Source organism: Aythya ferina, assembly GCF_964211825.1.
Source record: "Aythya ferina genome assembly, chromosome: 7".
NCBI classification, from domain to species: domain Eukaryota; kingdom Metazoa; phylum Chordata; class Aves; order Anseriformes; family Anatidae; genus Aythya; species Aythya ferina.
The window spans coordinates 3,858,074-3,872,840 of NC_140302.1; the positions used below are offsets into that span (position 1 = coordinate 3,858,074).

Below are 14,767 nucleotides of genomic sequence, written 5' to 3' on the forward strand. Positions count from 1 at the left end.
GATGCTATAAGAAAGATTTGCACTACTGCAGGTTCGAAAGAATGCAGAGCAATTTCAGCAAATGGACAAAAGCATTTTAAGGTTTCATTAAAGTTATATGAATGTTAAGTCAGTTAACTATTTTTAATGCTTACGTGGTAGTTTTTGTTTTGTTTTGTGTGTTGTTTTGATGCAGTAAGAAAAAGCATCCTGGAAGGGAAGGGGAGAATGCATGTTCAAAATGTTACCTGTATAGGAGTGGTGGGGATGCCACACACTTGGAGTATTATCTTTCCCTTTCTGCATAACACAAACTTATGCAGAACAGCTCTACAGGTAAAACTAGTCGAAGCATAGCTCAACCTTGTATTGGTGTCCACAGCAAAAACTTTATAAATATGTATTTTAAGTAGTCATGGTAAGATACAGGCCCTGCCAAAGCTGGATTGGATACTGGTGAGGGATATGGGGATGTTCTCCCACACAGATGTTGTACTAAAAACACACACCTCCCATATGTCACTCAGTATTCCATTTTCCAAGCAGTCTCTGAGGATTTAGCATGTGAGGGTGTGTGACTGGCAGATGGAGATTTCAAAATAGAGGGTATAGAGAAGGGTATGTGCTTTATGAGAGACAAGCAAATGTATTTAAGAGCTCTTTTTATTACAGAGGATTTTGAGGGCTGTGGGAATAACCTGAGGTCAAGGGTCTAAATGTGTATTCATACTATGCTTTGCTTGAGGATAGTCTAATCCTATCATCTGTCATTGTTACAGGCAATATGGGCAAGGGGGAAAAGATCTGACTGCTATTTCTAGGAGGTGATACTTGAACTGTGACAGTTACGATGCAGTATGGTCTCAGTGCTAACAACCTACTAGAAAGCAAGTTTGATGTAGAATAGCCGATGTGTGAGAATTTTGAAATTGCAAAGAGAACCCCATGGCCACTGAGACAGCGAGGCACCAATCCGATTTCTCCTCTAGGTAACTCTTTGGGTCAGTTCTCACTGTTTGTGTGAGTTGAAGTTGAATCGTGCATTTAAGTCTCAGAAGTGGAGATGAACATCCTTAAAAATCTTTCTATTGTAAATAGTAACATTTTGGCCGGGGTAAGTATCACAAGTAAATTACCCCAAATTAGCCACAGCTACTCCTAAGTAACACATAGAAAGTTTAGTTTAAAACCATACCAGTTACATAAGTTCCTAAAACTTCATGTATTTGGTCAGATTGACACCAAAACTCATGCTGTGATGAAACTGACCATTACTAGAGAATGCAAAGATAAGACATGTAATGTCTGACTGCTTGAAGAGTAAATTAGCAATAGAACTATATTTTGATTAGGATTATGTTAGTAAATCATTATTAATGCTACATGTAAAAGATTATATTGGTAATTACTTTGATAAATAGGACATACCTCTGTCCACTTGTTTGTCATGTGTTGTCAGTAAGCTCAGTAATCTTTGATTCTGAACCCACTGAAAATCATTTTCTGACCATGTAAAACAGTAACTGCTGAATTTTTCTAACCCTGTCTCTTTAATAATGACTTCTTGAAAGGATGTATTTTGTAATCTGACTAATGGCTTTAAGTGAAGTTTTCTTGCTTTCTTAAATCAGACTTAGAATTAAAGTGATTACAAAATAAGTGTTTGACTTCTTTCAGGATTTCCGTATATATGGATTTATTGCAGCAGTACAACGACCTTGCCTTCATCCACAATGCAAAAAGTCAGCATATCCCATTTCTTGTAGTGAGAGCAATTTATGCAAACTTCATTAGATCTGAACATTCAGAAGTTAAGGATAACATGAAATATCTAAATACCTCGTATCTTTTATTATGCTGTCCAAGCTACTGATACTATTTAGATGTAGAAAGGTTATCTAAAGGAAGTTGTTTCCTTCCATTCTAGTAGATGATTTCTAGATCGCAGGTATATCAAAGTGAAATGGGCAATTATTGTTGAAAGGTTGTGAGAAAGAATTATCAAAAAAAAAATCATCCTCAAATATTTAAAAACAGTAAGAATTTTTAGTTATTGTGGGAATTCTTGTTCCTTTCAGGTTTTGGTCAGTGTTTTTCAAAACGATGCATATTTTTCTTAAAAAAATCTATCTTGATTTTCAAGTCTGTTTTCTTTCATGGTGTACTGTGACTCTCCCCTAATAAACTATCATTTCCGGTGAAGCAAGCAGATTTCATGTAGCAACTTCTCCCTCATAAAGAACAATTATATTAAAGGTGATGCTAGTGAACCTGAAAATTTGAATTTTATTGTTTGAGCCAAACAGGGATTTGAACCTGATTCTGCTGGCATTCGAGATCACTGGGGTACATGCTGCAGAAAACTTGGAGCTGACTGTCAAGCACTACAGTAACGTACAGTACAGTTGGTAGGCCCTCATGAGAGGCAGGAATTGTGAGCAGAGGCACAGCACATCACTAACATGTTAATACTGTTCTGTGCAGATGTACCAGTCAGCACTAGCTTGACCTTCCTGCACTGCCATGTACGCTGCAGACATATGCTCAGTTTTGATTTGCTTTTTCAAAGTAAATTCCTAGTGGCTTTGGGTTAGAAAGAGACTTGAAGAAATTGTGAGTGTGGCAGAGACATCTAAATCTGGAATAACAGCTGGATGAGCTGTGACCTGCTTGTCCCGGTCATTTCGGAGTAGTGTTAGCTCAGCTGCAGTGACAATGTCAGCACAACATAGTATCATTCCTTTCAAAAGAAAATGATATATGAAAGTATCGCAAGTTTGCATGTTGCTTCATTCTGAAACAATAGAGATCTCACAATAGCCTTAGCACTGACCCAGCACAGACAAATTCTGTCTGTTAGGTAAGGCTAGCTGGAAGCTAGTTTATTTAACACTCCCATTCTGTTTAGAATTGGTGATGTTTTTGTATCAAGATGTGTCTGAAATATTTCACACTTGAAATGCTGAGTACGGGCATCTGAGAATACAAAACGGGAACCGTGAGCAGCTAGTGTATATGAATTTGTCCAGATAACACTTGTAACTCTAAGAGTGTAAATGCCTGATACATGTAATAAAAATTTATTATGGCAAAAAAGGCAATTGGCATAGCAGTTCGAGAAAAGAACCAGTAATTAGAGCAAGTTAGATTTCAAAGGTTAGAAATATGTGGGCAGGACAGGAATTAGCAAGAATCTTTAGTCTTTCATGACTAAGACAGTTTTTTCAAAATATTCTTTCCGGGCATCCAAAAGGAGCAGAGTGTTAGAAATCAGCTCAACCAGAAGCTATGGTTTTGATGCAGGAATATTAAGTGAAATTCTGTAGATGACTTGTGAAGGTAAGGCTGAATGTCTTAACTATCTGGTTTTGGCATTAAAATGTCATACATGAAACTATTCACAGCTATTGAAGGTTTGGTTATGAGCTGGATCATACACAGTAAAATTTCAATAAGCTGAGCGTAGTTATAAACTGTGTTGTAGAAGCTATAACAGTACAGTATGGTTTGGGACTGAGAATTGTAGACCTTGATCACTGTAACACAGCTTCTTAATCATACATACTGTAGATTTTTTATTGAATTATTAGAAACAACAATAAAAAGGCAAGTTGTTGTAATAGATACACATCATAGAAACTGCTGTGAAATTGAGATGGTTATTACTCATTTGCTGTAGTTAGAGTAGATCATACTGTGATGCTTTGGAAACTGCTTTACCTACAAATCTGCGGTCTTGGCATAAGTGGGGACTGTGCAATTTGATACCACAGCGTAAAAAACAAAGCTGTAGTAGGAATGCATCACTTAGTGGCATTTTATATCTTGGCTGACATTTTTCTTTTTTCCCCAGCAAAAGTTAGTGGATTGAAATTTCTCAGTGAATAACTGATACTGTTTTCCATAGTCATTCATAACTGAACAATATGAAAGTTACGGTATGTGACAGTGGATTCTTTCAAGAGTTATCAGTAGACAAACTAAAGAGATAAGTAAAGGTTTGTTCAGAGGCTCCTGTGAGCCATATCCAATACCTGTTTTTTTACTCAGAGGGTAGTGAGGCACTGGCACAGGCTGCCCAGAGAAGCTGTGGCTCCCCCATCCCTGGGGGTGTTCAAGGCCAGGCTAGATGAGGCTTTGGGCAGTTTGGGGTATTGGGAGGTGTCCCTGCCCATGGCAGGAAGGTTGGATTTAGACAGGCTTTAAAGTCCCTTCCAACCCAAACCATTCTATGAATATTGAAACAGAACAAAGGGGCATTGCCTTTATTTTTACTTTTTTTAAATGCTGACCTTTAGGAACTTTCCCTATATTTAGGAAATAATAGCTTGCAGCTGATGCATAGCAAATATTTGGGATAAGAATTCGTTTTCTGTGTACTGCAGAATATCTGCAGCACCTGAGATATTGCTATGGGTAGCAGCCAATCCTGAGGTACCTCTGAAAGACAGGCAGTCTCCTTCTTCCAGTCTAATGTGGCATCTTTCTCTCCCACCTGTGCTTGAAAGCCAACAGGAACCACCTGTGTCACATGCATAGCCTATCCAGCAGCAGGGATGTTGTCCTGGAGGACTTCTGGAGAAATTGTGATAGAAGAGGCCTAACAGTGTGCTTGGCACAGGGAGAAGAGTACTCTGCATCTTACAAGTCCTTCCCCTGAGGACATTCTCCCAGCACAACAGAAGCCAGTATAGAGTAAGATGGAGAGCCATGAGAACAGTGTTGCAGGTGGTACTTGAACTGCCTGTGGAATTCCCTCATTGTGATAAAAAGGAAGGAGTGACCCCTGTTGCAAGTCTGGGTATTTTGGACTGGGACTGGAAGAGCAAACGTGAGCCTATGGAAAACAAGGTAAGAGAACTGGGGGGGAAAGATATAACCATTGAGGGTGCAAAAATGTGAAGTGGCCCAAAAATGGTTTTGAACTTTTGTGAGGATGTATTTGAAACTCCTAATGAGATACATGGGAGCCTTTCCTTTGCAGCTGTAGTAGGATTATTCCTGATCAGAGAGAAACAAGTAAGAGTAATAAAAACGGCTTTGTCTGCATAATTGTTTACAGTAAGGATGTTTGATGATTCTGCTGCAGCAGACACATCATGTCGCTTTACACTGACCAGCAGGACTAGCAAAAATGTATAAATGGCTCGGTCTTCAAAATAGGACTATAATCAAAGTTTGCAATTTATTAAAGGAATAGAGGTAAGCAAACAGCGCTGGGTGCGCCGGGAGTCTCTGCTCCACCAAGACGCACACCACTTACATCAAGCAGCTGATTTCTATGCTCCTAAGCTAATACATATTCATTACTACTTCTAAAAAAAACAGGTTTATTATAATTTTTTTCCGGAATCGAAACCCTCCTACTGGAGCATGCGTATCAGTCTCCAGTGGCGTTTCTGGGGGTCTCTCGTGCTGAAGGCTCATAGTCTTCCTCCCTCTTGTCCTTCTCCTTTGTCCAACTTGGCTGTATGTCAGAGACTTGTGCAATGTCCCCTGCAAGCTTTGTCTTTTAGTTGTTCTTCAGCTCTCCCCATCTCCTTAATCTCCTGGCCAGATATCAGAGACTTGCATAGTGTCCCATGCAATAGTCGTGATAGTTAGCAGTTATTCTGAAACCCCCTCAGATATCAGAGACTTCAAGGAAAAGCCTACAAATACATTTCCCTTCAAGCTCTCTATCAACACAAATTGCTAAAACATTCCTTTGCAAGATACAAGAATTATATACGTTAACCACTCTGTTTTTCTTTGACTTGTGGTTATACAAGGGTATGGAAGACAGAAGGTCGCATTCATCATACCATGCGGCCCTAGCATTGTTCCATACTGACACGAATCAGATGAACATATCTCACAGTATGGTTCTAACTTTAGTAACTGCTGCCACTAGGCAAGGGACAGCAAGAACCCTGGCATCTCTGAAGGTAAGCACATTGCAAGTCTTTGTAGGAATCTGTTGCTAATGCTTCACTGTACAGAAACACCATACAGCAGGAAATTTGGGATGTTGTATGTCTATGCAGGACACTTGCATTTGGAACCAGATAAAAGACTGTAGTTCTCTTTCATGTGTGGTGTGGGTGTGGTTTTTTTGTTTGTTTTTTCCATCTCCCTTTTGGGCTAGAACGATACTTTTTGCCTTTAGAAAGAAAGAGTCTCTCCTATAAAATGCTCCTAATATTAGTCACTTCTGTACAGCTCTGTTTGCAGAAAATACCCTATCAAATTGTTCTGCCTTAACTCCTTGAAAGCTACAGGTAGCACTGCTGGAGAGAGATTGGGCTCAGAATACAGCTTTGGTCAATAAAACTGTCTCTCAAGGATTTCTTCTGGCACAGAGTACACCTTTGTTATAGGCTGTTGGCCCCCTACCTGAAATGCAAGGATGTGTAATAGAGGTTGGGTGGAACCAGGAGATTAATATAACACAGTAATACTAATTACGACTTAATGTTCTGATGTGCTCAATATGACTTAATGTTCTTAATGTTCTATATGCTTATGTGTGTGTGCGCTCAACATGTACCACCTGCTTTTCCCCTCACACACATGAGGCCTGGGCTTGTAGATAGACATCTGCAAGATTCAGAAGGATATGTAAATCTCTGTTAAAATGGGCTCTTGGATTAGTTATCAGACACTGCTGTGCAGATTTTAGTAGTAAGTCATAGTTGTATTCAACTAAAACTACATTCAGAAGCATAAAAGGTGCCAATACTCTCAGATAACTGTTTCTGCTGTAAAAGCTATGGCTGTGCTGGAAGTTTTATACGAGTGTTAGAGATACTCTATTTTCTGTTCTCTTCCACACCTTAGTGGTTTCTGAAATGAGTGGTCCAGTATGCCCTATGTTCATGTATTAATAGGTGGAAAAATAGTACAGATACTGAGCAATCATCTTAACTTTGTCTTACTGTGTCTTTACTTTGACATCTTCAAGTTTTGTAGTGTTCTGTCTTTTTGATGTTGTATGTATCAGTGGTTGGAAATGATATTCCTAAAACTGCCACTTAGTTAAGAGCTTAAAGGCTAGCTGGAATTATCTTAGACTATATTATGGCCACAATAAACCTTAATTTTTATATAAAGAATTAAATTATATATTTTAATTTTTTATCTAGTAAAAAAGATGTTTGTGGTTCAAAAAGAAATTCATATTCCAAAATAACTCCTTCCATCAGGATTTAGTTATGTAATCAAGACAAGATAAAGCAAACACTTCCAAAGATGTGCATTTATTACAGATTATATTGCTTTGTTACGTAAAATAACTAGTAAAATTTCCCAAACTAGCAATAATAATTTTGGCACTGAAAAAGAGAGAAGTGATCAGGAGGGATAGCATTTTACTATGTTGAAAACAAGTAAGATTGGAAAGAGGCTACCGGAGGAAGAAATACTAAAAATAAATGAAGCAGCATGGAGATGTTTTCATATTTTTCTCAATAAAAGTAGAAGATGGACAGCTGACAGTTGACCCTATAGAGCTAAGAAAAAGATGTGTCCTAAGCATAACTAGAGGAAAAAAAAATCTTAACAGATTGAGTAGGTTAATAATTTACATGAACTCCTTTTCAGAACCTCAGTTGCTATCACAGGGTCAAGTCAAGACTTCGTGCCACAAATGAAGTGTTTAATGATTTTATTTTATTTATTTTTTTATGATACCCTTACCCTCTCTGTAAAAATCTGTAAGAAATGTCTGAAAGATTTTACTGATGTATCTAAATTTAGGAGACAACAGGACAATATCACCATTTTTTGAATTGGTAAGAAAGTGGATTTTTTCCTTTAGTGGTACAGAAAACAATTACTTGCTTACACAATTTCATTTTCAAGAAAATTGTATTTCATTAATTGTCTGTTTTAATAGACATTGTGTTCATCCAACTTCTATATAAAGCTCTGAAAAAGCTTAAGTCCAATCTAAGCTATGATTTCTAGATTCCTGATTACTAGTACAGGTATGATAAACTTCCATATAATATTTTATTCTTCAAAATAACATATTTTTTCACGGTTAGTTCAATAGTTAGGGTGAAACAGCATCTGAAATACTAAGTATACTGCCTCACAGATTGTCCTAACTTTCTTTTATACATAACAGGACCGCTAGAAAGTTCCATTTGTCTTTCATCAGTTAATTACCAATAGTACAACTGTGTTTAGTCCCCATCTTGAAATATCCCTGCATTTAGCAAAGGGAGCATTACCATTCTTACCAGACTATTTTCCTACACACAAGATGCTTGTGATCAAATGAAGAATATATAGCAACAACATAGTGTATTACTTTCCTCGTGGAGTTAAATCCCCAAAGAAGTACTGAGGGGTGAATTTCATTTCATGGTAGTAAGCAAGGATGTACAATGCCAAAGGAGAATAGAATCTTTCCTGATTTTTCAGTATTATGCTTACCTTTGTTTTTCAGATGTAGATTAGGAGCTGGAAGATGCGCTCCTAACATACTTTCTTCCAGTTGATGGTTAGTTCATTGAAAAATGCCTTCTAGTGGGTGGCATCCCTGCCTATGGCAGAGGGGTTAGAAGTAGGTGATCTTCAGGATCCCTTCCAACTCAAGCCATTCAGCTTGGTCAGCCTAACTTAGGAGGCAGTAATGAGTAGGAAGGGGGTTAGGGTAGGAATAAAGGTAAAACCTCTTTAAAATAGTATTACAAAGCTAACTCTCCCTTGAACTCACAACTGAAGGAGGCAATGAGAAGCAATAGAAGCATGGTCCAGCCTGTAGCCTTAGTAAATGGCATTAGCAATAGCTAGGGAAGGTCAAAACTCCAGGTAATTATTTTCTTCCTAATGTGCCTAAGTATTCAGCTGGTGAATAGCATCAACCTTCAGACTTCTACCAAATTACTAATTAAATGCCTTCTATGCAACATAATTAATACAAAATTGCAAAATCAGTTGAATTTTATTAGTGCCTACAAAACTGTGTCTTAACGCTGTATTAAAGCAGCATTTACTCTACCTGCCATTCAGTCATTTGCCATTTTATTTTATTTTTAGTCTTTCCTGCTCTCTTCCATTTTGTTATATTTTCCTAACATCCATTTTATTAAAGCTGAAGTTTAAAAGCTTGAAAATATTAATGGTGTATTTTTGTTTTTAATTTAAGCCATGTGGCAATTTGAATTTTGGTTCATACTACTGAAGACAAACAAATTATCATTAGCGGAAGCAAGTGTTTTCAATGTTGTTTGAGTTTGTTTTAATCTGTCACATTCAGGGACTTTCCCAGTGCTTTCTAAAGGAGAGAAATCTGCAGATGAATACCTGTCCCTGTGGTTTCTGCCAAGAAGGTAGAAGACTTGAGAAATGTAGTATCTGTAATGATGAGTAGAGACAGCAAAGAAAAGTAGGTGAGACAGGAAGGGGAGTTTCCCAGGATTGTTAAACTACAGTGGAGCTGTAGTGTTGCTAGCTAGCTGAGATTTCAAACTGATGCTTGGTCCCAGCTGGCATGTGGAGAATACAAGCAGTGTGTCTGTGTGAGCCAGGCTCCAAGGTCCGGCTGTTAAGATAGGTAAGAAACTAGAGGCCTGACCTGTTTGATTTAAGAAAAAAAATAATACATAGAAGCTGTCGTTCCCTATTGTTCTTCATGTTTTGTAGGGAGGTTTCTCCAGTGCAAGAGAAGAAGTCTGTATCCCCGGGATGAACATAACATGTTGACTGGCAAGATGCATCTTCTAAAGCATTTCTTTGCTCCCATCCTCTTTATTTTTATTGCTCAAAGCTTCACTAGCATTCCTCGAAATTTTCTTTTTCCTAGAATGCTAGTGACTTATCTGTGAATGCACTTGCTTATAATTTTCTCCTTCTCTTCTTCAGAAACCTTGTAACCTGGTACCATTTTTCTTCCAAGTCCCTTCCAAACCATTCTCACAGATCTGTTGCTCTGGAATCATCACTACTATCACTCACCAGTACAAATCCTTCATTTTTTCCTTGCAAGCACTTGGGTAGTACCCATTCTCATGAAATTCTGTAATTTTCAGCTATTTCCCTGTTTCTGTCTCCACTGTTAATTCTACAGTGTTTCTTGGTACACTATACCTTGAGAAGTGAGATATTTTTTATGTAAACAAACTAAAAATTAATAAGCTTACTGATAAGTGAATAAATACCAGACATTTTACATACATACTCAGTGTTTCAGGGAGTTGAACAAAAGCAAGTAAATTGTCTTTAATTGCCAGAAGCCAGATAGTGAGCTGCAATAAACATAGCTTCACTGTTGTCATGATGTTTTGTTTCCTTACACATTCCTGTCTCTTGATGCTTTTTAATCCATCATGGAAGAAGGAACAGCAAAAGGAGAGGAGTTGGTAGCACAGGATCTAGAACAAATACCTTGGAGTGAACTGTCTGTGAAACATTCCTTTCTTCAACATTGATACTTCTCTCTTGGTCATAGACAAAAATAATTGTAGACATTGGCTGTGTATTTTATTGCTGAAGTGCTTAATGAGACACTGGACTTAAAAATGGAAAACAAATAGTCCTCACTTGAAAAGCATGTCTAGCAGTTAATGTAGCAGTTACATTTTTATCAGATGTCTTCCATGTCCAACCCTGTGAAGCTGCTGATAAAATTTGAGTAAAAAGTGCATTTTTCTGTCTACAGATTTCTCTTCCTGTTTAATTTTGGTTTTGAAATTTGTATTTTGGTTTGGGGAAAAGATGAAAGCAGAAGGACAGTTAGCTTCAGCAAGAGATGCATAAAGACACTTTAGATGGGAGTGAGTGTAACAACATTTAGATTTTTTGTGAATGCACAGTACGCTTCAGGGAAGATAGGTTTTAATGGTGAGCCAAAAAACTATTATTAAAATTATGCTGTCATTTTTTTATTTTTTTTTTGAAATGTCTTGCAAGTGCTGTGGGTTGTTTTCTGGATGAGTGATGAAGTGTTTTGAAACCATTCATATGATACATGAGTAAGAGCAAATAGCCAAGATATGTATGTGCAAGGCTCTTAATAAGCATGTAGAGCTTATTTTCAGAACAGTCTGTTCTGAATTCATCAGTTGTTTGGATCTTAGTTATAATTGAGAATATTTGAAATAGAAATATAATGCTAGTCTTTATGGAGGCCTTTTGAAGTGTTTTTCTTAAATTTCTATTTTCAGTTCCGGGATGCGAAAGGGTTGCTAAATTTATAGAAACATCATCTAAGTCAGGAAGTACCTAGGCCAAAAGTAGGTAGGTAGAAGAGTTTTCTAATTTAAAATCTAACGGGGCTTGAGAACTTTTACCTTAAAATTACTTACTGCGACTCTTAGAGGTAGAATATTATCTCTCATGACCTTTGTCTGACATAACATTGCTTTTCTTGTGTTAAAGTTTTATTTTCAGTTTGCAGCTTGTAGTGTCGGAGGAGGTTGGGTCACTTCTGTAGCCCATCTTTTGTAAGCTTTATTATAAAAACAGGTCCTTGAGGGGCCCAACAGCTTGAAATATGTACCTGCCCAAGTAGAAGGAGGGAACTCACTGTGATGTTTTTTAAACAGATGTGTTCTGACTTTATTTTCAACCTTGATTTGTTGGCACTTTGCAGCCTCACCCACTCAACTGACCTACTAAAATACATACTGAATTTCTGTCAAATTCATGGAATTGGGAGTATTTTGTCAGCAGTTCTAAAAGTTACAGCATTTTACACAGCAACATGGAAATTAGAATTTGGTCATGCAGTTTTGCTTAGGTGTACCTTTCATTGCTTTGTATGTCCTCTCCTCCTCTTTGGTAGTAAAATAAGCGCAATTCACGAGAGCAGGAAGTTATTCCTATGCACTGGGCTAGCCATCAAATCTAAGTTTTCTCATTTAAATAGTCATCTTGTTTGGTTTTTATCTTGATAAAAGCTAGCTTTAGAGTTGGGAAGGCTTTGTTGGTTTACAGTGAGCGCGCTTCCCTGATGCATGTTCATTTTAGAGAGTAAACATTCAGATCAGACTGTCTTGTATGTTTATACAGTGCATTTCCTGCTTTAACATTGGGGTCTGTGTAAAGAATATAGCTTGTTCTTTATATAGGGTCTTGGAATGCTTTGTGTAAAGGTTAATGAAGTCCTTTTCTCAACACATGTGAGAGTGGATGTTAGCTGGATTTTAAGGTTCTGAATCAGAGGAGGTATACATTAAACAGCTCACACACAGTTGCACATTAATTCTGTGGCACATCTAGGAGTATTTGGCTCTCAAGATAACTATAAAGCTTTACTTTCAGTGCTGAACAGATTGTTGTACATAAATATTAGCAAGTGCAGTTGATACTTATTTAAAAACTTTTTTATTAAAAATAGTAGATTTTGCAGTTAAATATTCCAAATAAACCTAAAAGGATAAGGCTGCTTAAGCTCCAGAATAGAAAAGATGGTTTTTGCATACCTGTTTCTATTTTAGTATTAATGCTGTGAAGGAGAAAATATAGGTGTTTTCCATCCACTGTAGTTTATGAGCATTGATCAGTGTAGATAGGGGACACTGAAAGGCTTGTAAAAAAAAGTTCAGTTGTTCATTGGCCTGACATCCTGAGAAGCCAAGCCTCGGATTCTGCTTTGAATTTAGGAATAAAATTTAACTTTGGGATCAATCTATGATAGACTGTTTTCAGAACTTCCATGCCTCTTAGCAGGCAATATTGGGCATCGAGTCATACGTATGTATAGCAAAGGTTGAATCAGTCAGAGGTTTACGATAATGTCTGGGTATGTAGGCATATGAAGAGAAAGGATAGGATATCTGCACTTCACCATAATGACTGCAGTCCTCAACCATACATTAAATATTCTAATGCATGCACATATGTGTGTGCATGGATAAATAGATGGGCATAGGTGGTTTTCCTCACTGAGTAACAGACTTTCTGCTACTTCTGGTTCCTGTGGAAACTAGCAAGAATGTGTGGATTCATCCTATGCATACACCACACTCAGGTTTAAAGAGCCATGGCGTCTGCAGCACAGGAAATGGGAATAATGTTTGCTGTACTTCAGTGTTCAAAATTGTAATCTGCTGTTCAAGAAATTGGATGCCTATAACTTTTCTTAGTAATTAAAAAAATCAGCAGAGTAGGAGAGGTCCAGCCTTTGGAAACAAAGTTTTTGGTGTTGTTTGCACTGCTAAAAAATGTCTGTATGTATAGAGATGGATTTGCATGAGATTTCATTCTGATTTTGCAAAATATAATCAGCTGAAAAAAAATGAGATGGGGGAGCCAGAGGGAACCAACAAAGAATACATTGGTTTGTTCTAGTCACAAAATGTTTGGGTTTTGTTACCTGGAGAACCTGTACCAATGCAAACATTAAGGCATTAAATCCTTAAGTGGTAGTTGATCAAGTGTTCTAGGGAATTAAACTTGGTATTTAAGCACCTGAAAAGTAATTAGGCTGTTCTAGGCAGTAATTTTTGCTGATGTGCCAAAATCTTCTACCAGATTGAGAATATATTTTATTTGACTAAGGCTAGCTTAACATTGAGAAGTAGTAAAGAAAAATATTGAAGAACTTGATTCGATCTAAGTGTAACTGTAGAATTAATGACTTTGTTGAGTGGTTTTAAACAATTGCTGAGAGTAAATGGAAAGCTCAAGCCATTAGAAAAATCAGACTGCTCCAGGCAGAAGTTAGAAGCATAAACATTTTTGTGGGTAAGAATTGGATTTTTGCTCATGTCTGAGAAGTCAGTAAGAAATGCAACTTCTGCTTCTTTTATGGGAAGACACATTTGCTGGTTTTCTGTGCTATTTCCTCAACAGCTTTAGCTCTTATGGAGTTGAATGAAATCTTGTAGTCCTGTTGTAGGGCTAAAATGTCTCTAGTTTTGAGCATGCATTGCTTGCGTCCACCTGTGCTGTGAATTTGTCAACAAACTGCATATCCCAAAGAGCCTCTTGATTTTCTTCTATATGTGTTCTTTTTGCTATAAAACACTTATTTCACATTTTTATTTTCATTCTGCCAACTGCCACCCAGAAGACATACCGTGATTGCAATATCCTTGAGGGATTGTTATGTGAGAATATATGAGTAAAAGGATGAGAATCATTGTTCTCCTTAGAATAATTTTTCTTTAAATGCTTGCAGTTCTGGATTGTCAGAAACAGATGTTACAGTAGGAGGGACAAAAGAAAATTTGTTTTGGAAGAGCAGGTGTTTAAAAAAAATAAACAGTTTATACAGCTTATCACATTTCCTTCATTCTAAAAAACTAAAAGAAATCTTCTCTACTGTTTCTGTTGATTTTCATTTATAAATGTTTATTCTGATGCTTGCTCTTTTGTCTCACACCTGTCTTGTCACATTTGTTTGTTTTAATTTTATGGGATTGAGAAACTCTTCTTGTCTGCTTTTCTTACCGGATTAACCAAGTACCATGTTGCAGGATAGTTAAGGAGTGTGGTTTTCTTTTGGAATACTTATCAGATTGCATCCATTCTTGGTTGAAGGAAAAAGTAAGCTTATCATATTGCATATAAATTGCTTGTAGCATAAAATCTTATTCCCTGTGTATTTTCTGTTTTAGATATTTCTTCTGTTGCTACTTTAATACAGCTGTACCTCCTAGACAGTAATCAGGATCCACTACAGCTTCCTTTCCACCCATAATTTGCTCGCCTTGTTGAACATCTTGCCATTGAGATAATAAAATTATTCTTAGTATTGTACTTTCATAACTGCCCTGTGCTGACTTCTCTCTGGCCCCAAATGAAGTGTATGTTTAAAACCAGTAGTATGAGAGCAGGCCCACAGAATCTAATG

General features: G+C 37.2%; 1 long non-coding RNA gene across 3 annotated transcripts in view; it reads left to right on the forward strand.

The window, feature by feature from the left end:
* Positions 1–14,767, forward strand: part of LOC311440068 — a 599,898-nt gene that overhangs the window by 503,074 nt on the left and 82,057 nt on the right. For all 3 annotated transcript variants that reach the window (XR_014695191.1, XR_014695192.1, XR_014695193.1), the window contains one exon: positions 4,488–4,830. This is a non-coding gene — a long non-coding RNA (uncharacterized lncRNA). The remainder of the gene's footprint in view (positions 1–4,487; positions 4,831–14,767) is intronic.